This window comes from Schistocerca cancellata, chromosome 10, assembly GCF_023864275.1.
Source record: "Schistocerca cancellata isolate TAMUIC-IGC-003103 chromosome 10, iqSchCanc2.1, whole genome shotgun sequence".
Classification (NCBI taxonomy): domain Eukaryota; kingdom Metazoa; phylum Arthropoda; class Insecta; order Orthoptera; family Acrididae; genus Schistocerca; species Schistocerca cancellata.
Window position 1 is genome coordinate 90,725,928 of NC_064635.1, and position 24,494 is coordinate 90,750,421.

Here is a 24,494-nt window from a genome sequence, read left to right on the forward strand (position 1 = left end):
GGTGTTAGTCCTGTTAAGAAACCATGGTCAGTGAAGTCAAGTCATAAGCTCTATGCTTCAAGAAAGAAGTAAAGGGCTGTCTTTACAGAAGACCTGGAAGACATATCAGACAACTCCGCAGAAATTACATATGCGACATGGGAGGAAAATAAACTAATTAAGAAAACTGTTGCCTTCAACAGTTTCACTGATAAACTTGGTGAATGGTCAATGAAAGCAGTAGAACACCAGCATCTGAAGAAATTGCTACAACAACACATTGAAAAAGTGGAAGGGTGTGTACAGGCTGAAGAACTATGTTTGGCCCTTCACTGTAATTTTGCCAAACTGGTCGGTAATATTCCCACAAGAAGTACAAGGATATCATTAGAGTAATAACATGGTTTCAATTTTTTCAAGTGTGACATATTTTCAAAACAAGACCACAAGTGTTGCAACTGTAAGTGATGACACAGAACATGACTCAGCACATGCTTTGCGAGCAATGTACAAAATTCTTCAACTGCAAACATGGGCAGAGAAGATCGTCATTATATCTGATGGTGCTCCTAGTCATTACCAACTGTTTGAATTGAGTAAGTCACTTGTGCAAACTGAATGGGAACATAGCACTAATGGTCACGGGAAGGGGCCTTGTAATGGTGTAGGTTGCCTGCTGAAGCACCATGCTACAAAACAACATTTCCAGACCAAATACAGCTGCAATTCAGAATGCTGAAGATTTTACAAGGGTCGTGAAATCTTACACAACCACAGCCCTCATTCTTTTGTCCAAAGAGGAAATCGATGAATTCCGTGAGCAGAAAAAAGAACGGTCCTTACTGTGAAAGAAATTCGGAAGACACATTTTTGGACTCAAAGTGATGGGCAAACTCATACTGCACACACTTTAAAGAGCAAGAAAGAAGAAATTGTGTTTGATTGGCCAATACCTCAGAAACAGCAGGATAATATTCAGATTCACAATCTGAAAAGGGGGATATTTGTGGCGTGTGTGTATGACTGTGACTGGTGGATTGCAGAGATTATGGACACCACTTATGAGTTAAGTAAAACTGTAGTGAACTTTATGCTACTGCATGGACCAGCTGCAGGTTATAGGTTTCCAGCTGAAGGACAGCAACAACACCATCAGTACTCACTTCCTGTTCAAAATGTTTTGAACATTGTAAGTGCTCCAGTTCCTCTTGGATCAACAGGAAGGCATCGCTCTATCAAAGGAAGATACTGAAGCAGTGGAACACACTTAGTTCATTGACTGGCTAATTTTAGTATAAAACAGAGAGCACAGAAGTTGTATAAATTGAAAGCATTAAGTCTTTTGACCTTTCACATACATTTTGGAATCATTTAAAATGCTTGAAAAATGAGTCCCTTACTCATCATTCAAAACTAAAATCATGTTAAATAAGGCTAGGTCTTGATTTTTATGAGCCTGTTATGTGATAATAAAACATGATTCATACATGGCAAAAATTTCAATTTTTTATTAAACCTGTTCAACCTAAAAGTGGAAGCTCTCGTTTTCAGGGAATGCAAAACTATATGGTACCAATCAACAGAAAAAAAAGAAAAATCAAAATTTTATGGATTACAGTTTTTTCATAAATTATAAAAAGTTCAGAATGCTATAGTAAAAGGACTTTGGCAGATAAGTCCAAATGAAGGATTTCTTTGAAATCACAAAGCAATTATCTTTAAAATAATAAAAAAAACAACCAAATATCTAGAACTGTTCAAGAGATACAGCATCTTGAAAATGGTATCCGCAGTGCCATCTTTGGAGGGCTGTATCTTGGAGCAGAAATTTTTTTTGAGAAAATGAAAATTCCTGCCTGAAATGATATGGACTATGCAGTTAGCCTTCTTTGACAGGACATTTCAAGCAGATTATTGGGTATTGTTTTACGTTCGTCAGGTGCAACAACTCAATTTGGTTTGGTTCATTTTGTCACTCCATCCATGTAATCACTTTCTTTATATTATCCAATATTCACATGTACTGGGATCATCATCTATACTTCCTTCTTCAGCTGCATCATCCTCATCCTCGACTGTTCTACTACTGTCATTGGGAACAGAATCAATAATGTCCTTGTCATCTACGATCTCCAAAATCTGTTCTTCATTGATGATGACTACTCAACAGTTCAAGTCTTCGACACAAAATCTGTCACATTTTCTTGCAGTTTCTTCAATGAGGCACTTGTTCCAGCAATTTCTAATAGTGGTCAGACTGATACTTTTCCATGCCATGAATACTGAGATTGCAACACTCTTAAGATGTATTTCCATTTTCTCATCCAAATTCACTGCTTAAGTGAGCAGTTCACAGCAATAATGAGCCTTAAATGGTCACATGATGCCCTGGTCCAGCAAATGAATTCATGTCATGGTGTTTTTTGGAAAAAAAACTAAGTTTTTATTATTCCATCTTCTCACTGCAATACAATTAGCAGGTGAATGATCTGGACAATGATCGAGGATTAGTAGAGCCGCTTCTCTCTGCTTAAGTGATTGTAGGTGCTTTCTCACTGACAGAACAAACTATTCTTGAAACGAATTGGTGAAAATGTCACACGTCATCCAAGCATTCTTCGAATGACCGTAAGTAAATTGCAATGATGACAGGTTTATATACTTGAAACATCTCGGGCTAAGAGGTTTCAGGTTATGGCGACCCGATTTATATCAGGGCAGCCACTCAAACTAGAGGGGAGGGGGTGGGAGGTGGGGTTCCAGAGAATTCCAGGTATGGGGAGAAAAGATAGTGTCATCCTTATAAATTAATGGTGAGTTGGGTAATACGGGGGGCAGGGCGGCGAACAGCAGTAACAACTTCTCTTTCCTCTCAGTTGAGATATATTAACCATAAGCAGCACTTTAAACACAGTTTTTAAACTTCAGTAACACATGGAATAACACTCATATAATCAACACACTTTCAAATAATAATAATAATAATAACAATAATAATAATATTACAAAAACTGGCTGTTGCCACCAGCAGCTTCAGTGGCCAGAGTGAGTGTGTGTGAGTGTGTGTGTGTGTGTGTGTGTGTGTGTTTGACCAAAAGCTCATTTTCAGACAGTCTCTTTGTTGTGCTTATCTGCGACTCGGCATCTCCGCTACATGGTCAGTAGCAATGATTCTTTTCATAATACTGTTATATTCCAATCTGGATTTTCCATTGTTTGGCTTTCAAATACCAAGTATTTTAAAATTTGATTTTCTTGCACTAGGAATTCTGGTTGGAAGCAATCAATAATAAAGTGCCTTTTCATCACAATTACACAGATAATGATCAGATTAAGCTTATCCATAACTGATGTTTAAGAACCTGCGATTGTTAATTCAATGTAAATAAATTTATACTTTAGGATCATTTAAATTTTCATTTATCATTACTTGTGTGGAAGTTTAAGAAACTGAAGCAAATTCACTGTCACAACAGTCGTTTGGTGAATTCCACGGAGACATTTCCATCTTGAAAAACACCCGCCTGAAGCTATAAATCTTTGTTGCCGTGTAAAGCAAAGTGATTTCTTAAAGCTCAAGCTTTAATTAACTGGCCTTTATTAGAAACCACCCATAAAGGCATTCGTCAAGCTCACTGTCATTTCCCAGTTTAGTCCTTTTGTGTCCATTCCCACATCACTTTCAACTGATTTATACATTTTCTAAGTTTATTCTCTTCTTTTACCCACACACTGTTTCTTCGGGTACACCACACTCCCTCGATAAACTTGCTTCAGTTTCACCATTTAACGCACGAGAGAGTGTTGCAGAAATCCTGAGAATTCGTAACTGGCAAATGTTTGAGACAGACATCAACTATTCCACGAAAGGCTGCTTATAAACTCCAAGAACCACTAACAAATGAAAAAACTAATACGCTACAGGTCCCCATGTATTGCTCCCAAATGAACTGCAATGACAAGATTAGACAGATTACAGTGCACAAACGTGCATTTAAGCAGACATTCTTGCTGCAACCCATATACAATGTGAGGACTTCTGGCATCGTTTAGGTAGTATGGAAGCAGATGTCAACTACAATGGTTCTTTCTTCTTATCTTTATGACCCTTAAATGTTTCAACACATACATCTCATCTTCTGTGGGTCTCGTTTATTTCTTAACTCGCAATAATTTAAGGTTCGACTGTACAGATTTTCCCAATGAATTTTATGGCTTTGATGGCATCTAACATTTTTGTCACATTGTGTATCCTTTGTTTTAACACCTGCACTACGAGGTTAGAGTGAAGTGACAAAAGAAGAAATGAGAACAGTGTGCCTAATTGAAGCCAACAAAACACACAATGTCAAAAAATAATCCTGTCAAAACCCTAAAATACAGAACAGCAGTACAGGCTGCACAACCTAATTTAATGAGGGTTAAGAAACAAATGAGAACCATAGAATGTGCTATAAAGATGTTAAAACATGTTTGGATTGAATCGATGAATGCGAGAAAAATTTTGTATTTTAGAACAAGGTGCCAATTTTCTGGAAACCAAGTTTAGTTTGCAAACATGAAAAATAAGACAATGGGAGCTTAAAACCTTAGTAAGTCAATTATATTAATGGTCTAAGTTTATGCTGTCAACTAAAATAATTTTTTTTTAAATGAGGTCAAATTCGTTTTCCAGAACGAGACTGTTTCACATACACGTTATTTCACTGGCAATTGCCTAATTTTGCCTTCTTGGGCGCTGTTGAACAATATCTCACAGAAATGCTTCTGCAAGTCAATCTGTTGAAATTCACACCCTATTTTTTAAAGCTTGTGGTAATGTCACATATTCCTGATGAATGGAGTAACATTACAAAATCCCTGATGAGAATCTCTGTATCTGGTATGAGTAACTGGCACACCATTTCTTCAAACACTGATTCTATACAGTAATGGAGTATCTAGAGAAAAAAAACTGCAGCACAAATTAAGATTGTACTTTTAAAAATTACAGATTAATAAAATACTGTAAAACATTACTTCTTAGTGGAAACTTGTGAGTAAAAGTTCAATTAATGTGTATAGTCTTGTAGGGATACTTTAATATCCCTTGTACATTGAGCAGATCTAGATTCAAGGGATGAATACACAAATATCTGACCTACGGTAATGTGGTCTTCATGCTGATGCAACGACTAAATTGATAAGTGTGTTGAATGAACATTACATAAGTGATTATACAGGGTGTTACAAAAAGGTACAGCCAAACTTTCAGGAAAAATTCCTCACACAAAAAGAAAGAAAATATGTTGTGTGGACATGTGTCCGGAAACGCTTACTTTCCATGTTAGAGCTCATTTTATTACTTCTCTTCAAATCACATTAATCATGGAATGGAAACACACAGCAACAGAACGCTCCAGCGTGACTTCAAACACTTTGTTACAGGAAATGTTCAAAATGTCCTCCGTTAGCGAGGATACATGCATCCACCCTCCGTCGCATGGAATCCCTGATGCACTGATGCAGCCCTGGAGAATGGCGTATTGTATCACAGCCGTCCACGATACGAGCACGAAGAGTCTCTACATTTGGTACCAGGGTTGCATAGACAAGAGCTTTCAAATGCCCCCATAAATGAAAGTCAAGAGGGTTGAGGTCAGGAGAGCGTGGAGGCCATGGAATTGGTCCGCCTCTACCAATCCATCGGTCACCGAATCGGTTGTTGAGAAGCGTACGAACACCTCGACTGAAATGTGCAGGAGCTTCATCGTGCATGAACCACATGTTGTGTCGTACTTGTAAAGTCACATGTTCTAGCAGCACAAGTAGAGTATCCCGTATGAAATCATGGCGGTGAATCGAGGAAGTACAGTACATACTGACAAAACTAAAATGAGCTCTAACATGGAAATTAAGCGTTTTCAGACACATGTCCACATAACATCTTTTCTTTATTTGTGTGTGAGGAATGTTTCCTGAAAGTTTGACTGTACCTTTTTGTAACACTCTGTATATTAGAGCACCTTATAGGAATATGGCACGCCATTATATTTTGATGTTTCCACACTGCTCTGCAGACTGCAAACTGTTGAGAAAGTTTTTTTTTCTGTTGTGCCATCTGATAATGCTCAAGGGCAGGAAAATAGCTAACTGCCAATGAAATGAAGTGTTTATTAAATAAGTACTGACAGTCCAGCACAGGAAAATTACTTTTTCATAAAATGTGCACTTTGGCTAGCAGGCAACAGAACATTTAAAAATGTCAATAAATAATTTAGGAGTAAAGGGGACCACTCACAATAATAACTGCAATGTAATAATCCTGACATTGTGAGTCCATGTCTCCATCCAGCACAATGTAGGACCAGAGAGAGAGAGAGAGAGAGAGAGAGAGAGAGAGAGAGAGAGAGAATTCGTGCGCACACTTTGTATCGTAGCTCGTTAAAGGATTTATCCCAAAAGCTAGAAAGTCTTCTCACTCCCTCTTTCGTGTGTGCCTTTTGACGACAACACTTCTGCTATTTGGTGTCCTGTCGCTTTTACTCCTGAATTACTTAGTTTATGCCAGAACAATCCTTATTAAGCTCACTGGACAAAAAATTAAAATGTCACCTCAGTGTGCATGCACAGATGAATTATTAAGCCTTTACAGATAGTGCAACAATTTAATCATGTGCTCAACCACGCACTCTGCCTCTACACGGCATAAGGAAGTAGTGATCAGTGAGCCACTTGTGTTTAAAGTGGACGCTGTACATAAACATGGGTAAATGTAAGGACATGACAAAGCGGCAAAAGGGATTCAACATGTATACAAGCACTGGTGTAACTCACGTTACCACAAAAAAGTCAGAATGTTGCACAAAAAGCGATCCCGAAATGAATCACAGATGCATTTCACGGCTTGTGAATCACAATAACTTCCAAACCTGAAAGGAATTACTACAAGCAGTGAATGAAGGTCAATTCCAACCTGTTAGTGAGGGAACATTATACGGGAACTGCAGACAATGAACATTTGGAGGCCTTCACCATGCAGGAAGCCATTGCTCACACAGGTGAATAAAGCTTTGTGCCTTCAGTGGGTTAGAAATCATCAAACATATGATTAACTGACTGGTGGAACATAATGTGGTCTGACAAATAACATTTCAAAAGACGCGTGTCATTGAGTGCACTAAAGGCCAAATGAAGCATTTCATCCTGAGTGCCAGGTCAGATGGAAGCCCCAAGTGGGTCTGGAATATTTAAGAATTTTTTTCTAATCACCGAGGTGACCACGAACATGGACCAGCACACACTGGAACAGCAGGTGAAACGCTGACATCAGCATCCCAGCAATTTGATGGAATTGCATGATCAAATCCAGAACGAAAGGCTTAAACCTGGATGTGACAAGCCTGTGCAACCTTGTTGACTCACTTCCCTAACCGAATCCAGGCAATTACCAAGTCCACGGGTGGAATTACACGGTATTAAATGATGCCTGTAATGATTCTACAGGTGACTAACTTTTTGTCTGGTGAGCTTACATTTATGTCAATCAATAAGGTAATCTTAAAATAAATTCAGGGTGTATACGTGGACACAGAAAAAAAAAAAAAAAATTCCCGGATTTTCTGGTTAAAAATACATTTTTCCCGGATGAAAACAATTTTTCCATATTATTAAGTGACAGTGTATATTCTCTCGGAACTGTAAAACTTATCAATCCTTTTAATGGTTATGTTTTTATACACGGGCGAAGAATTTCCCGGCACTTTAGAAAACGAAACTCAGGGAAGAAAACCCCTGGGACTGTACAACTGGCCCTTACTAGTGTAGCAATCTGTCCAAAAATTTGACAAAATTTCATTTACTTGGACACAACGAGAAGATAATGCGCTATCTTTCTTACCTGCTATTCCTGTTAGTCGTTTATTTCCACTCTGGTAGTCTGAATCTATGGATTTCCCTAGTAATTATAACAACGCTGATCATTTGCAAACCCAATAAACTATAATCAGACAGTGATTGGCATTCACTCGTTCGGCTTTACTCCACGCAGCTCGTATAGCCTGGTCCCCTTTTGCCTGCAGGAAAGTCTATTTCTAGATGCGACTAGGATTATCCTGATAGACATCACCTACACTATGCACGCATTCAAAAATCAACTTATGATTCATTCAGAAATCAACTTACAGAGTGTGTTCAAAAACCAACAAGGATGCGTTTCAAAATCATATGAATAATCAGTTATTCAATTTCTACAGATTCTACCACCCCATCAGCACAGATTCTACCACCCCATCAGCCACATCACTTTGAGACACTGTACAATCCTCTACATAATCCAGTACTATTCTGGGAGAAGAGGAATTGGTGGAAGTCTGATGACTTTGGACTAGTATGGATTGCAGCACTGTAGTAGACATTGCGAATGCAATGTTGAATCCAGTGTGCTGCTTTCTCAAGCTTACAAGTTACACAAAATACATGTTCATATATATATGTACCATATTAAGAGAAAGTGAATTAGTACTGTATCCAATTGCTGTATCACACCAATCGTGTAAATCAATCATAGATAATGTCAATTCATAAAATCGTACTTTCTAGACACTGGTATTGCAAATTACTATGTATTGAGTAACATTACATATTGTAAAAATGTAATGTATTTTATAAATAATTATGTACATCCCACATTAGTTGTTACGGGTATATACTGTCCAGATTGTAAGAATAATGCAGTTTGGGGCACCACATCACGGATTGCGTGGCCCCTTCCGCCGGAGGTTTGAGTCCTCCCTCAGGTATGGGTGTGTGTGCTGTTCTTAGCATAAGTTAGTTTAAGTAGTGTGTACATCTAGGGACTGATGACATCAGCAGTTTGGTCCATTAGGAATTCATACACCTTTGAGCATTTTGTAAGAATAATCATACGTCGTATGTTACAAGAACACAACTGTACAAAAGGTAATTTATGAGACCCATAAAATCAGTCATTACAAGCTATCAAACTGCTCCTCCCCTACAGCATTCTGGTTGTTCACAACAGAGCTCCTCCCACCACTACCACTGATGCCTCCCCTACTGCGCTGCCTGCACACGTTCCGACCAACTTATTTTGTGCACCAGTAAGTTTCTCAAAATGGTTTAATTCTTTGATATAAAGGACAGTCACTCATGATAATAAATTAGTTATCTGACTCCTGAAAAATTTCTTCTAATTCTGATGAAAAGAATATGGGGATCAATATTTTGGTGATATCCAGGGACAAGGTTCCAGTTTTGGCCACTACCATACTTCGATGTAATTAGTGAATTTTTAAGCTTCTTTTGAATGCCAGCCGATCTTACAACAGCTTATTATAAACAATATGAAAAGTGCCTCTGAATTAGATATGGAAGCATTTCTTTGCTTGGAGTCACAATTTTGTGGGAAGGTCTGTGTTGAAGAATTTGAGTTTCGTAGAGTCTTTCTTTAAATAACCCATACTCAGTTTTTCACTTTCTACATATTTAAATGAAACACCAGAAGATACGTAATGAGTTGTGAAGCAAGGTTAAGTATCATAGTTCCATTTGTTACAAGTTAAATATGGCAACAAACCAAAAACATAAACTTCTATGGCCATGAACAGATCCACATTCAGTCATGGTTTCTTGTTATGAGCACACTCGTGGTCGTAAGTAAAGACATATTTGTGTTCTGCTTCGGCCAAGTTTAAAAATTTATGCAAAACATCTATAACACAGATTTGGTTTGTTTATTTAAAATATTTCTGGTATATCAAAATAAACATAACTAATAGTCTTGCCTGAGCATCTCATCCTTGTAATACAGTAAAATGTGCAATACAAATTATGAAAATATAACAATTTAATGCAAAATTATGGAAAGGACAGTTGCTGCTCACCGTACAGCGGACATGTTGGGTTGCAGATAGGCAAAACAAAAACAGTCAAAAATGAAGTTTTCGGCCAGTAAGGCCTTCATCAAAAACAGACACCCCCCCACAACTGCACTGTAGCTTCAGTTGCCTTAGACTGCAGTAGAGAGTGTGTGTGTGTGTGTGTGTGTGTGTGTGTGTGTGTGTGTGTGTGTGTTTTTGACAAAGGCCTTACTGGCCCACAGCTTTATTTGTGAGCTTTTTGTTGTGCCTATCTGCAACTCAGCATCTCCACTATATGGCAGCAACTTTCCTTTTCATAATACTGTTACATTAAATTTATTATACTATGCAGTGGCCAAAAGCTGGGAAATGACTGGCTATAGATATTCAAATGTGACCAAAAGTAATATACATACCTTGAAACAATAGATATTATTTTTTGAAAAAAATTGTAAACTTTTTTCCTATAACAAACCTTAAATTGTCCTTAAGATGGTCATAACTGGTGCCTAGACTCTACTGTGTTACTTTACATGTGTCACTGAAAATTTTTTTGAACAGTTGCCTGCTATGTGGTGAGCCATACAATATGCTTTGTGTTGGCAATGAAAACCTAAGTATATTAAATTTAACAATGTGTGATAAAGGCTAATCTTGTAACATAGAATATCCATCATTGTGTAATTTAGTCAATTCGATGTGACATAGAAAAGCAGATTTGTGTCAACAGCTAGTTTGAAGTAGCCAGGGAGAGAATAGTAGGCACAGTGCAGGTTTACTACTGATGAACTATAGCTAATGACTCACATACAAATATTACTATACCCAATCAAGATGTAACCTAAATTTAGTTGCAGTTGCTCAGGGATTTTAGGGGACAGGAGCAGAAAGTGTGTTGGCTACATTACAAACTATGCTCTCATGTAACAATTAGTCTCTAGCTTGAACATCACTAGGTGGCATAATCCATATCAATTCAGGCAGGCTAGGGAAAAATCTTACTTTCATAGTCTCGGGTGTTATTGAATTTAGCGTTATGTTAAAATGAAGGACTAAGTAAGGAACAAACATTTTTTTGTTTTCTCCAAAAAATTTCTGCTTCGAGAAACAGCACACCAAAGATGACACTGCGCATACCATTTTGAAGATGCGAATATTGGGGAAAATTTTAAAATGCTGTATCTTTGGAACAGTTCTAAATATTTTGTTGGTTTCTGTTTATTTGAAAGTTAATTGCTTTATGATTACAAAGAAATCCTCCATTTGGACTTATCTGCTAAAGTTCTTTTACTATAGCATTCTGAATTTTTTATAATTTTTTTTAAAATACCAAACCATAAAATTTGGATTTTTTTCCTGTTGATCAGTACCATATAGTTATACATTCCCTGAGAATGACAGCTTCCACTTTGAGGTTGAACATGTTTTATAAACGATTTAAATTTTTGCCATACATAAAACATGTTTTATCATCACATAACACACTCATAAAAATAAAGATCAAGCCTTACTTAACATAATTTTAGTTTTGGAAGATGAGTAACAGACTCATTTTTCAAGCATTTTAAATGGTTCCAAAATGTATGTAAAAAGTCGAAGGACTTAATGCTTTCAATTTATACAACTTCTGTGCACTCTGTTTTATACTAAAAATAGCCAGTCAATAAACTAAAAGTGTGTTCTACTGCCTCAGTATCTTCCTTTGATATAGAATGATGCCTTCCAGTTGAACCAAGAGGAATTGGAGCACTTACAATCTTCAAAACATTTTGAACTGGAAGTGAGCACTGATGATGGTATTGTCCTTCAGTTGGAAACCTACCGTATTTACTCGAATCCAAGCCACACTTTTTTTCCGGTTTTTGTAATCCAAAAAACCGCCTGCAGCTTAGAATCGAGTGCAAAGTAAGCAGAAGTTGTTGGTAGGTGCCGCCACAACTAACTTTTGCCTTCGAATATATGTAGTGCTACACAGGCATGCTTCGCAGGCACAAAGATAAATACTGGTGCCAAAACCTCTGTGCCAGTAAATAAATTAAAAGAAAAGGTAGAAAAATGTAAACATTATGCCATGCATTCCTTCGTGTTCCCTGCTATCTCATTTAAATCCTGTCTGCCTAATAAACTACGAAACTAGAGTGAGAAAACAGAAAACGCGGAAGAATATACATATCATGTCACATTTACATTCATATTATTCTTATGCTCAATAGTGATACAGTCAGAAATGAAGCACGGCAACTGACTAGATTTTTAAATCTAAGATGACTAATTTCTGTGCAGAATGTAATGTACTAAAGAGGCGCCTGCAAAGATTTTCAAACGGAGAAAAATTTTTGCTTAACTCTCATTCAGAACATCATCTATAATGTGTAGTTTATTATTTGGCTCTTGTTGATCATTATCAAAGAAAGCAGCAGTGTAAGTAACAACAAATAGCAGTCTCTTGCCATTGCTTTGCTTATGAGACAATTCTTCTCTCTTTTTTTTAATTGAAAGACGCGGTAGCGCGCACAAATGCAAGTCGTGCTGTGAGCAGCGATAGGTCATAAACGCTCATTATCAGAATTCTACAAGCAATGCATGACACAGTACAATAATGCATTTTGAGCTTAGAGTGACGTGAACACCTATAACAAAGAGAACGTCACTTATCAGATCTAAGCAAAACAAGCAATCGATTCAAACCAGATGAAGCACATGAAAAAGGAAGGGTACCCATATAAATACGGACGGAGCGCCTGACACATAGCAATGGCTACAAGCTTAACTGTTAAGCTTACAACTCTAGCCAAACTACTATAACTGTATCTACATCCATTCGACCTAAATTGTGTCTCGTGCTATAATGGACCAACTTTGTTTCGATTTGGAGGTGCGGTCTAAAACTTTTCTCTCCCCTTGAATTTCGAGTCTCAAATTTCAGGTGTGGCTTAGATTCGGGATAATTTTTTTTCCTTTATTCCGAGTATCATTTTTCAGGTGCGGCTCAGATTCGAGTAAATACGGTATATCCTGCAGCTGGTCCATGTGATAGCATGAAGTTCACTAGTTTTGTTTAGTGTCTATAATCTCTAGAATCCACCAGTCACAGTCATACACACACGCCACAAATATCCCCCTTCTCACGTTATGAATCTGAATATTATCCTGCTGTTTCTGAGGTGTTGGCTGATCAAACACAATTTCTTCTTTCTTGCTCTTTAAAGTGTGTGCAATATGAGTTCGCCCGTCACTTTGAGTCCAAAAATGTGTCTTCCGAATTTCTTTCACAGTACGGACCATTCTTTTTTCTGCTCACAAAATTCATCGATATCCTTTTTGGACAAAAGAATGAGGGCTGTGGTTGTGTAAGATTTCACGACCCTTGTAAAATCTTCAGCATTCTGCATTGCAGCTGTATTTGGTCTGGAAATATTGTTTTGTAGCATGGTGCTTCAGCAGGCAACCTACACCATTACAAGGCCCCTTCCCGTGACCAGTAGCACTATGTACCCAGTCAATTGATACAAGCGACTTGCTCACTTCGAACAGTTGGTAATGACTAGGAGCACCATCGGATATAATGATGATCTTCTCTGCCCCTGTTTGCAATTGAAGAATTTTGCACATTGCTAGCAAAGCATGTGCTGAGCCGTGTCATGCATCATCACTTATAACTGCAACACTTGTAGTCTTGTTTTGAAAATATGTCACTCCTGTAAAAATTGAAACCTCGTCATTACTCTAATGATACCCTTGTATTTCTCGAGAAAGAATTACAGACTGGTTCTGAGAAAAATAACAGTGAATGCAATTTCTTCAGATGCTTGTGTGTTATAGCTTTCACTGACCATTTACCAAGTTCAATGAAACTGTCAACGGCAACAGTTTTCTTAATTACTTTATTTTCCTCCCAACCCGCATATGTAATTTCTGCAGAGTTACCTGCTATGTCTTCCAGGCCAAGGGTCTGTAAAGACAGTCCTCCCTTTCCAGGGCAGTCACCACATTCCTGAAACAAACAAGTCTCTCACTTTATGTAACAGGCTACTAATGACTTCACATACCCAACAAAAGTATCACATGCCACGTGCTCCGCTTACTTCTTCAGTTACCACCAGGGTGTATACGGGGACAAGGAAAAAACATTCCCGGATTTCTCCCAGATATCCCGTTTAAAAAATATGCTTTTTCCCGGGCGAAAATACACTTTTTCTGTTCTAAGTGACAGGTTTTCCGAAGATTTTCCCTCGGAACTGTAAAACTTATCAATCCTTTGAATGGTTAACGTTTTATACAATCGCATAGAACTTCCCGGAAAAAAAGAAAAGACGGGGCAAAGAAGTTTTGGAGAGACTTTTAATTAAAAAAAGAGGAGAGAAGTTTTGGAAAGACCTTTGATTTGCAGCAAAATATACATTGCATATTTTCGTATTACGAAAGTATAAATGCGAATTGCACCAAACACAGGGCGTTAGTTTCCGGGGCGTTCAAACCGAGGTTGCGATGTTCTTTTGTAAGCGAGTCATATCTCAGTCCACGAGATCTCGTCAGCCGATGGCAGCAGCTATTCAGAGCATATGACACGTGTTTTAGTCAGCCAACAGCAAGATCACTGGTTACATAGCGCGAACACGCAAGAGGAAAAGTTAACGGTTTACATTAATGTACACTGTACCGTATATCTACAAGAAAAGCTAAGCTTTCACATATAATGTTATGTCTCTAAGATTAACACGCTACAACAGAACCTAAGCTTTCACATGTAATATTGATCTTTTTTGCGTGTGTTATACTTTAAGACACATCACACAAATGTGCCAGAAAAATTTTAAATTATGACATAAATGTCTCGGCTCCAAATTCTTGTAAGTGGCTGGTCCTCAAACTGTTCAGTTTCGAACGCTCTGTGATTTAGATATCCATCCCACTTTCTCACACGTAACACAATTGATCTTGTGTAAAAAGAAATTTACTTTGAAAGTAACGCTTTTCTAACTACCGTTCGTAATACTATCCGGAGACTGTTAGAAATAGGTTCGATTTACCAGTTGCCAGAGAGCGCCAGAAAACAGGCATTATTGTGCATGTGCAACTGCAGTGGTGTAGGAAGCCCGGATGTTCGTATGTATAAAGCACTAAGAGAGCTTACATTACACCATAAAAGAAACAGGCAAACAGTGCATCAGAGGATACTCCAAAGAGCATCGGAATTTCGTAAACCATACTAAAATGCATAATTCGGCTTGAAGTGCAAATTGGCTTTTTCCAGATTCACAATGAAGTAGGTCCCATCTGATATTAAGCTTTTCAGTGTGGTTTTTGGGATGTAAATTTTCTTGGAGTACCAGTACTCTACGATCTCATTTTTGGTTCTTTATTACGGCATAATGCCATATATGGCAGAAGATGATAACGTGCACTTGAAATTGCACTTGAAATTCAGCGAACACTTTGAACTAGCCAATACTGTAGAATGAAACACTTCGTTTCAAATAAAATGATTGCTCGGCGGAAAGATTAATAAAGCCAAATTTCTTTAGCAAACTTGCAAAAATAACTTCACTGTTCTGCAAATACTTGACTGCTACTAACTTGGAAACAAAATAAAATCAGAAAACTGAAATTAATAATATATTTTTGCCCTCCGTAATTATGTGAATGTATTTTAATTCGCTTGATAGCTCCCGGCCGCAGAAATCCGTTTTGTTTTCATTTGACATGCGAGTTGTACACGAAGAGAAGCAGCGAAATCACTTAACGTTAACACGGCTAACGTGGAGGTTAACCCCCTCCCCACTACAACTCAGACAACTCTGTGCAAGCGTAAATCTGGCAGCTAGGGCGCACGAGAAAAATTTTTCTCGTTTGCATCTGGCTGCTTGCTGCTACTACCGATACAGCTAACAGCCAAACTTCAAGTAGCGGGAGAAGGTACTGCTTAATACGCGAGTCAAATGCGCATGCGCAACAGACCGCTGGCAATTGGTCAAACGAACCTAATGTGAACAGTTGTGATGTCATGTTCATAGCAAGCAGTTTATTGTTACGAAGAACTACTGTCTGCGCCCTACGGCATTTGACATATTTTTGCTATTTGCAGACGCTTGTGCGTGCACGGTTTTTTGTTGTTGTAAATTGCACATTTCCTTTGCCACTAAAGTTTTATTTTTTTCCCTCTCGTTTATATTTTATTCTTGCAGTATCATTCTCCAGTAGCAGGATATAATAACATTTTTTGCTAGAGAATCTATTCTGCAGTCAAAATTACAAAAACGTAACTGAAAGCTAAAACAATGAAAAATTCCCGGAATTCCGAAAAATTCCCGGGTTTTTCCCGGATTTCCCGGTTCGTATACACCCTGACCACACAAAGTTCAAAACTCGCGCAGTACACACATAAACAGACATCTCAAGGGGGGCGGGGGTGGAGCTACTCACTTAGGTCACAGTGCATAGAACTTTTATCTTCCAATATGTGAAGTTGTATTATTGCTCTTATAAACTACAAAAGGTTTCGTTAATACTGGGAGTCATGTACCTCTTCACGTTCACAACTTTTTTACCTTCAATGGTTTTTGTTGGCACTCTGACGAAAAGTCCCATTTATCTTCCAGATAAAATGACTGCACTATTGGAACTTGAGCTGCTGCTACAGGATGACAATAATAGGGATCTGGTCTTCCAAAGACTCCTTTTACAGACCTCACATTTTTCAACAGCTGAATTGACGTTTGTGAAAAATACTTGGCAAGAAGTGCAAGAGTGACTTGGTTCATTTTCTTCTGAAGATGAAATTTCTACTTTGAAGAGTGTGGTCAGTTTTGCTGTAGCATACTCATCAATAGCTTTAGCAATTTCTCTGTGCTTTCTTTAAACATAGATCAGATGACTCGACTTCAATGACCATTGTTTCTTAACAGGTCTAACACCAATCTCTGTAGTTGACTGATTCAGGGTATTTAATTCTCCCTCTATTGATGTCTGCATCATCTGCACCATGGGAGGCTTCACCTTGTTCAGATACTACCATTGTTATACTGTCAAGGAGTCAATCCATATGAAGTGGTCCCGTGATGGTCACTTGACCATTTTTAAATATTTTAATTTTTTTATATGTGATTGCCCTATACTTGATAAGTTTTAAATAGTTTTTTTTAAATAATTTATCTTTCACCTTTACTGGATGGCGGTCATTTTTATTTGTATGCGAGACGATTTTTCAGTCTGGAGACATAACGAAAATCTGAATATCTCGGCACTGGGTTAAGTTACAACATTTCAATTGACATGATTGGCTTTAGAAAAGTGTCCTCTACAACACTCTCTATTACTCAAAATACCCTAAATTCAAAATAACCAGTCACAGTAACCTCCAAAGTTTGTCATCCAAATTTTCAAAAATCGACTTTTTAGGCCCAAAAATCACGAACAAGGAGTGGTTTATGAGGGTCTATTTTTTTCTATAGTTAGATATCATACACTACTAGCCTCATATAGAGCAAGAACACTTACATGTGTTTCCTTAATTTATTAATTTTGGAAATTTGAGACTACAACTGATCTTATGGCTGTTGCCTAGTCATGTGTGATATTCGTGGGATATGATCAATTATTATTGAAGGTAGTGAATTATATACAGAAAGTGGAAACATTACCAAAATTAAAATTTGTATTATTTTGATATACTTAAAATAAATATTTTCAATTTACATCCTTCGAGATGCAACTGTTCCTAGGCCTGGTGGTTAATGTTAAGAACACTTATTTCTTCAGACAGCTTCTGTGATATTCTATAAGACCTCCCAGTTGCTGTGGTAAGTTCAAGCACTGAAAGTTTCCTTAAAACATTTTTCATTGGTATCCAAACTTTGTCACTAGTAGATTTCTTGAATGATGATCTTGGGCCAGCAGGTTGGTAAAAATGCACAAAAACATCGTTTTCCAAACTTATTCTTTCAACCTCTGCAAGCCACCACTGTCCATCACACACACATCAATTAGAGGGTAATAACATATAAAAAATTAAAATATTTTAAAATGGTCAAGCAACAAACTTAATTTTTATTGGACCACTTCATTTGGACTGACCCAAAGACATTTAGAACACGAAAGGTCGTCAATGGAAACATCTTCACTTTGAAACAAATGTCTTCAAATGAGAACACTTCTTCCCAACCTGAACAAAGTATGTTTTTTTGTTTGTCTTATACACCACTCTTATCGATATTCAAATAGTCAGCACATTTCACTCTCCTGTGGCCCAGTTAAAAGGCATTTCAAACAGTCTTTTTCACAAAACACACTGCAACTGTGTCACCTGGCAAATTCCTCACGAAAACACGAACTTACAAGATGGTCTCAGATTTCTTAGAAGCCTCTTCAGTAAACAAATTACCACTGAACAACTACAATAGAAACCTGCAATGAACAATCACGACAAAGAGATTGCAACAAAGTTTAAGAGATATCTGCAACAATGAAAGTGATAAGAAATAACTGCAACAAAGACAATAGAAATAAAGGGATTACAAAAGTATCCGATTCCACCTGTCTGGTTTGACCCATGAAGTCACCAGTATGGCGGAAACAACCATTCTCAACGTCTCCAACATGGCGTCTATGACGTCATTATATAAACATAAAAAACACAAAAGTACATATAAAGCCAAAAAAACACATCTCCCTCCGAAGATATTAAACTTACGGGGCAAGCGTGTGAAAGTGGGAGTTTTTGGGTGGGGACAAACCACACACACACACACACACACACACACACACACACACACACACACACACACACACCACAGTCCCAAACCACACAAAACGCACACACACCACAGTCCCAAACCACACAAAACGACAACATGAAAACACCACTAAACTCCACTACACCTACGATATCAACAGGACTGTCACTTACCTTCACCTACATAGCGCAACCGCAATTTCTGATACCACAAAATAATAGCCAACTACTTCAAAAATTATAATCACATTGCAACTACCGATACCACAAGACAAACACCTAAAACAACAAACATTTGAATCTGACACTTCCCTTGACCTATATAGCTCAAATACAACTGACGATACCAAAAAATTGAGATCAAGTACTTTCACTAAGATGCATAAATCAACCAAAAGTGCCGATACCAAAACAACCACTAACATATGCAGTAAATAACACCAACCTAACAACACATAGAAGCCCCACCAATCACCCCCCCCCCCACACACACAGCCTACAACACCCCCCCCCCCACAAAATAAATAAATAAATAAATAAATAAATAAATTTCCACCAACAGTCCCTGGTCCGAAATGCCCAAACTCTTGCCAACTGCATATTCTGCTCGTATACGCCGTATTCCACTATCTCCACCATAAGCCAGAAAGTTGCAGAAACTTTCTGACAGACAACATGTCATCCCCCATTTCAGTCCACAGACGCGCACTACTAAACTTAGCAGTCATATCCATACCTAAGAAAAGAAGCCACAAATTGAATTAAACAACTTACCGCACGACAAACAGCAAACCAATAACATCAAACGACATCTCAATAGCATAAACTTAATTCTTAACTCACTGCAACCAATTTCCATTCTTCTCTAACAGTCACGACCAATAAATGGACACTTCAAGCACTCATACCAAAATGAACCCAGTACACCACATGACACGGACCATACACAGACCACCAGAGGACGCCACCAACTGCAACAAGACAACATCTACAAACACAACGCACTCAAACTAAACTCCGTGCCGTCATGACGTCACACACCACAACACTCTTACGTCCGGGTCAAAGCCGACGACGGGATCGGATGCCTCTCTTGACTCGAAATCAAACATTGTAACAAAGAAATTAGTAAGAAACAACTTCAGTGAAGACATACATTACCTTTGAAAGTTAAACAAAATGACTTTTTAAAAATAAAACCTGTTAATTTAAAAGTGGCAGCTCTCCTTTACACAGAATATAGTACTACATGGTACTAATCAACAGAAAAAGAAAAATCTAACTTTACTCGATTGGCATTTTTGGAAAAAAAGGTTCTGTAAATTATAAAAAATTAAAAGGTGCAGTAAAAGAACTGACCTATGTCCAAACGGAGGATACCATCGTAATCACGAAGCAATTATCTTTCAAATAAAAAAATAAATACAAATAAAAAGTAAAATAAAATGGAAATACGGAATCGTCCGATCCAACCCGTCGGCTTTGACCCATGACGTCACAAATATGGCGGAAACGACCATAAACGACAATTCCAATATGGCAGATATAAAAACATTGCATACGTATCACAAAGACGAAAACACATAGAAAAACAACACACACAAAGGTTTCACAAGAACAATATGCTAACATTGATAGCAAACAAAGATAATAATAAACAAGTGGTACTCAAGGCCAGGCAGGGGGGAGGGGCTGCGCCCCCATGACCCCCCCCCCCCCCCCGCCAAAAAAAAACTCCCAACCTAACCTCGTATTCAGGGCTACGCTACAGATCAATGTGTAGGTCAATCAAAAGATAAAAAAAAGGAAAAAACAATATTGATTCATTAGACATAACGAGTAGCGACAAAACATATAGACCATTAAGATTGAACAATCTAATGGCAAACTGATAAAAGCCTCATAGACGACGTTAAAACAAAAAGTACAGTAAAAAGGTAAACTATATATTACAGGCCCTAAAACTCCTACTAAGGTAACGTCAACGAGGCAACATCTACAAACACGCCACACTCACAAGCCAAACTCCGCGCTGTAATGACGTCACACACCACAACACCCTTACGTCACGGGTCAAAGCCAACGCGTGAGATCGGATGTTTCTGTTGACCCAATAAAATTAAAAAACCCCTCTAGCAAAAGATCTATAACTGTTACAGAGATACAGAATTTTAAATTTTTTTTCCGAAATTTGTATCTTCAAAATAGTGTTTGCAGCATCATCTTTGGTTGCCTGTATCTCTGGGCAGGAATTTTTTGGAGGAGAAAAAAAAATACATGTTTCTTACTTACTAAAGAATTTTAACATATGCTAAATTCAATAACATCCGGGACTATGAAGGTAACCCCTGCCTTAAGTGATACAGATTATGCCAGGTATTCTAAGAAAGATAAGTTAGAAACACATGCACATCTTGCCCATTTTCTCACATCACAATGACTACCAAAACTTCATTGTATAAGCTTCGTGAAAGCTTTGTGCAGTTTAATGAAGTGTTCTTGATGTTAATGGCCCTAGCCTTAATCACCAAATGATTATCTGGAGGATACCTGGAAGAAAGATTTCAGTTATTATATCAATGTCTAGGGCAGCAGAGAGTGAGCATAAACTCCAACTGAACTACACTGATGCCAATCAATACATTCCTGTATTCATCTGAAAAGTTTCTATTAAGAATGATGCATGCGGATATGATACCCATAACCTGACAACTTCACTACTGTTCCATGCTGGCATCTCGTATTAAACTTTAACTTCGCAGTAGTGTGTGTGCGCCATTCTGAACCTTCCTGGGAGATTCTAAGTAAATGCTGGACTACACCTCAAAAAGTTTTTTTCTGTTGCTATACAGCTATTTCATCCTTGAAAACACATTTATGTTCATAGTTTTCACTTCACAGCCTATGACAGTGTTCGTATATGAAGATATTAAACTTTGAACTGCTTAATTTAGTATACTGACAAAAGTGTTGCAGAGTTACAAATCTTAAGTTAGGAAATTTCTACTTCCTGCCTTATTAAGATTTAGCTTGTAAAAAATTTCTGGCTTTTAAATGTCCATTATAATCAATGCTCCACGTGCTTTCAAACATGTTGTATCTGAAACTTTCGAAATGTTTAGCTTACCTTCAATGTGATGACAACCTTATCAGATAATGTAAAACTGGAAACAGGACAACAAATTTAATCTTCATACACTATGCCCACTGCCCATTATACTAATGCATCACTTCAGAATGGCAGGGCTTCTGATATCTTGAAGTGTTAAACAACAACCAGATGAAAACCTGGGAAGTACAAAAGACAGTCTGATTAGGCCTACTGTATTCTCTGTCCAAAATAACTATCACACAAAAACAGTTGCTACTGTGTGGATGGAAAAATTTTCACCAACATAAAAAATTCAGACAATCCTAGAGCAAAGAAAAAAATCTATCACAAAACACAATAGCATATCAAATTTTGGCTTCAAAGTGAGCTTCATAAGAAGTATTTCAGTACATAACACTGTCAACACGTAATGTTCATTGTTTTCAACACGCTGGAGCTTGAAATTCACTACAACCTCAAACACAGGGCTAGATAAATAAATATGAACCGTCATGGTTTACTCTGGACAAGTAGACTACTTAATAAAAATGAAGTTAACATTTCTGACTGGGAAACAAATTTCAAACTTGCAAATGTACTGCTTGTGTAAGTAGATAGAAATGGTTCAGAATGGTTGTGATCCCTGGTGACGTTGGAGCATACTGGACATAACACTTCCGATTTCAGTTAAAAATTCCACTATCCCATTTATTTATAATTTCACGTTCATCTGAAACATAGATTGCGATAAAAATGAAAACCAACTGTCACACACATTCCCCCCCAATTCGCAACCAATAAAAAAAATAAACTGTACACGATAAATGCCTAAGCTGCGTATATTCCAGCCAAATATTGTAGCCTACAATGTCAGTCGTTACTCTGTTTAAATTCTTACTTTCTGTCATTACCCACACAACCTTGCCCAATTTACTGACGACCAAGAACTGCCCCATGCAGTTAATAGTCACTGGGCTACCATTCACTATATCAACCATTATTTACCCTACGACAGATATTTATCTAATATACACAGCCCACTGTTGCACTCAAAAGTCAAAAGAACTTTCACCTGTTATTACACTGTCAAAATTCGATGACAATTCTTTCTTTATAAACGATTTTACTTACTATAAATATACGATAGAAGTACCCTTGTATATTATCACACAATTAAAAAAACATTTTTATACAGAAATATGTGACAAAAATATTTTTACATTGTAATATGTATTAAATACCGAACAGAAACTTAGAGACGCTACATCTCTCACGTAGAAACAACGAACCTTAACAGAATTTTCGTTATTTCGATCACAGTAGCAAAGAAGAGAGCAATGTTTGGCCGGAAATAGTCGTAAGCTGAGAAAGAAAAACACCGGTACCAATAACTGGTTGCCTCTTTAATTGGCATCTGCTTCTAGTAATTAAAATATAATAATACTCTCAGTCGCGCATGTCGACGTCTAAAAATCTCGCAAAACATGATCGCAAAAACAAATCAGATTTAAATTATTATACTTCTTTCAATAACAGTGTACCCAGTTGTCACAGTATCGTAAATGCAAACATCAAATCACACAGTGATTGATAATGCTCACGATACATGTGTATGTGCACAAGTCAACAAGACAAACACGATGAAAACGTTACATTCCCGGTATCAAAACATAAAACCACACCTCCAGTTTGCACTACAGTCCGCTTTTACGCCGGGCAGCAAAACAACCACCTAACAACTTGCCGCTAGATGCCACTAGCACGCACAAGCTGTGATCGTTATCCGAATATTGACATTAACACACTTCCGCTTTCGATACCTGCATCAGTATACTTCCGTTTCTACGTTCTTCTCTAAATACTGTTTAAATGTTAAGTCGTAACGCAGCGAAACAAGATATCGTTGCAATACATACAATACATGAATGTGGCTAATCAATTCGAAGATTTCAGAATATAGTGCAAGTCATAGACTACACAACTGTACACACGAACAGACGTACCGGTACGTAAACACAATTGTGCACTACTACGATTGACGGGATGGTGGCGTATTGTTGCATAAATAAATTATAGCGAATATCGTTTCAGTCAGGTTCCTCCAAAGTATCAAACCAAATGCTATTTCTGGCAATCCCCTTTCTGCTTTTCTGAGTAGGGACGTTGCCGACCGCAACCACACCGAACTTGATTGCATCTGTGTTCATCAGTCGTCAAACTTTTTAGCTCAAGAGCCAATACTGACATTATAATTAATTGGTAACCTTAATAAATTGGTATGTTACGAGCTGTATATAGGCTAGTTACAGTAAGTTTACCCCGACCTTAAAAATCGTTAAGTGGATACCATTCGGAACACTTCGTGTTGACTGTTCTGCTTCTGATTGTTGTCGCTGTCAACCATCTCATTAATTGTTAATAACAGTAATTGAACGTATATTTAAATGAATTGCGCAATATGAGACACGATCACAAAGTTAACTACCGGTATGTGTTCAGAATGTAATTTTTCTTTTCTTTTATTTATTTATTTATTCATCCGTGGAACAATAAATATTGTATGGATGTCGTCAGTTTACAACACATGAGCACACATTTACATTAATCTTCTACTCTTTGCGTTGTATTACAGCAGCCACCATTTAATTTTATATTCCTTGCTTCAAATAAGTATTACATTTAGAAGTGACCGTCTTTAGAAAGTGCATTCATGAATCCACGTTCTGTGACATTTATATCATATGTAGCGTCCACAAAATATAATTTCTCATGTTTATACTTACAAAATACTTCAATTAACTATGAATAATTAATAGGCATCCGGGTACTTGTT

The 24,494-nt window shown here is 37.5% G+C and overlaps 1 protein-coding gene across 12 annotated transcripts in view; it reads right to left on the reverse strand.

Moving 5' to 3' along the window:
• Positions 1–24,494, reverse strand: part of LOC126106495 (speckle-type POZ protein-like) — a 131,088-nt gene that overhangs the window by 106,179 nt on the left and 415 nt on the right. For 3 of the 12 annotated variants that reach the window (XM_049912814.1, XM_049912815.1, XM_049912811.1), the window contains exons 1-2: positions 23,344–23,583; positions 21,698–21,858 (exon numbers count right to left, since the gene is read on the reverse strand). The gene's annotated coding sequence lies outside the window, so the exon portion shown is untranslated. The other 9 variants (XM_049912807.1, XM_049912806.1, XM_049912812.1 and 6 more) reach the window with 9 other exon arrangements.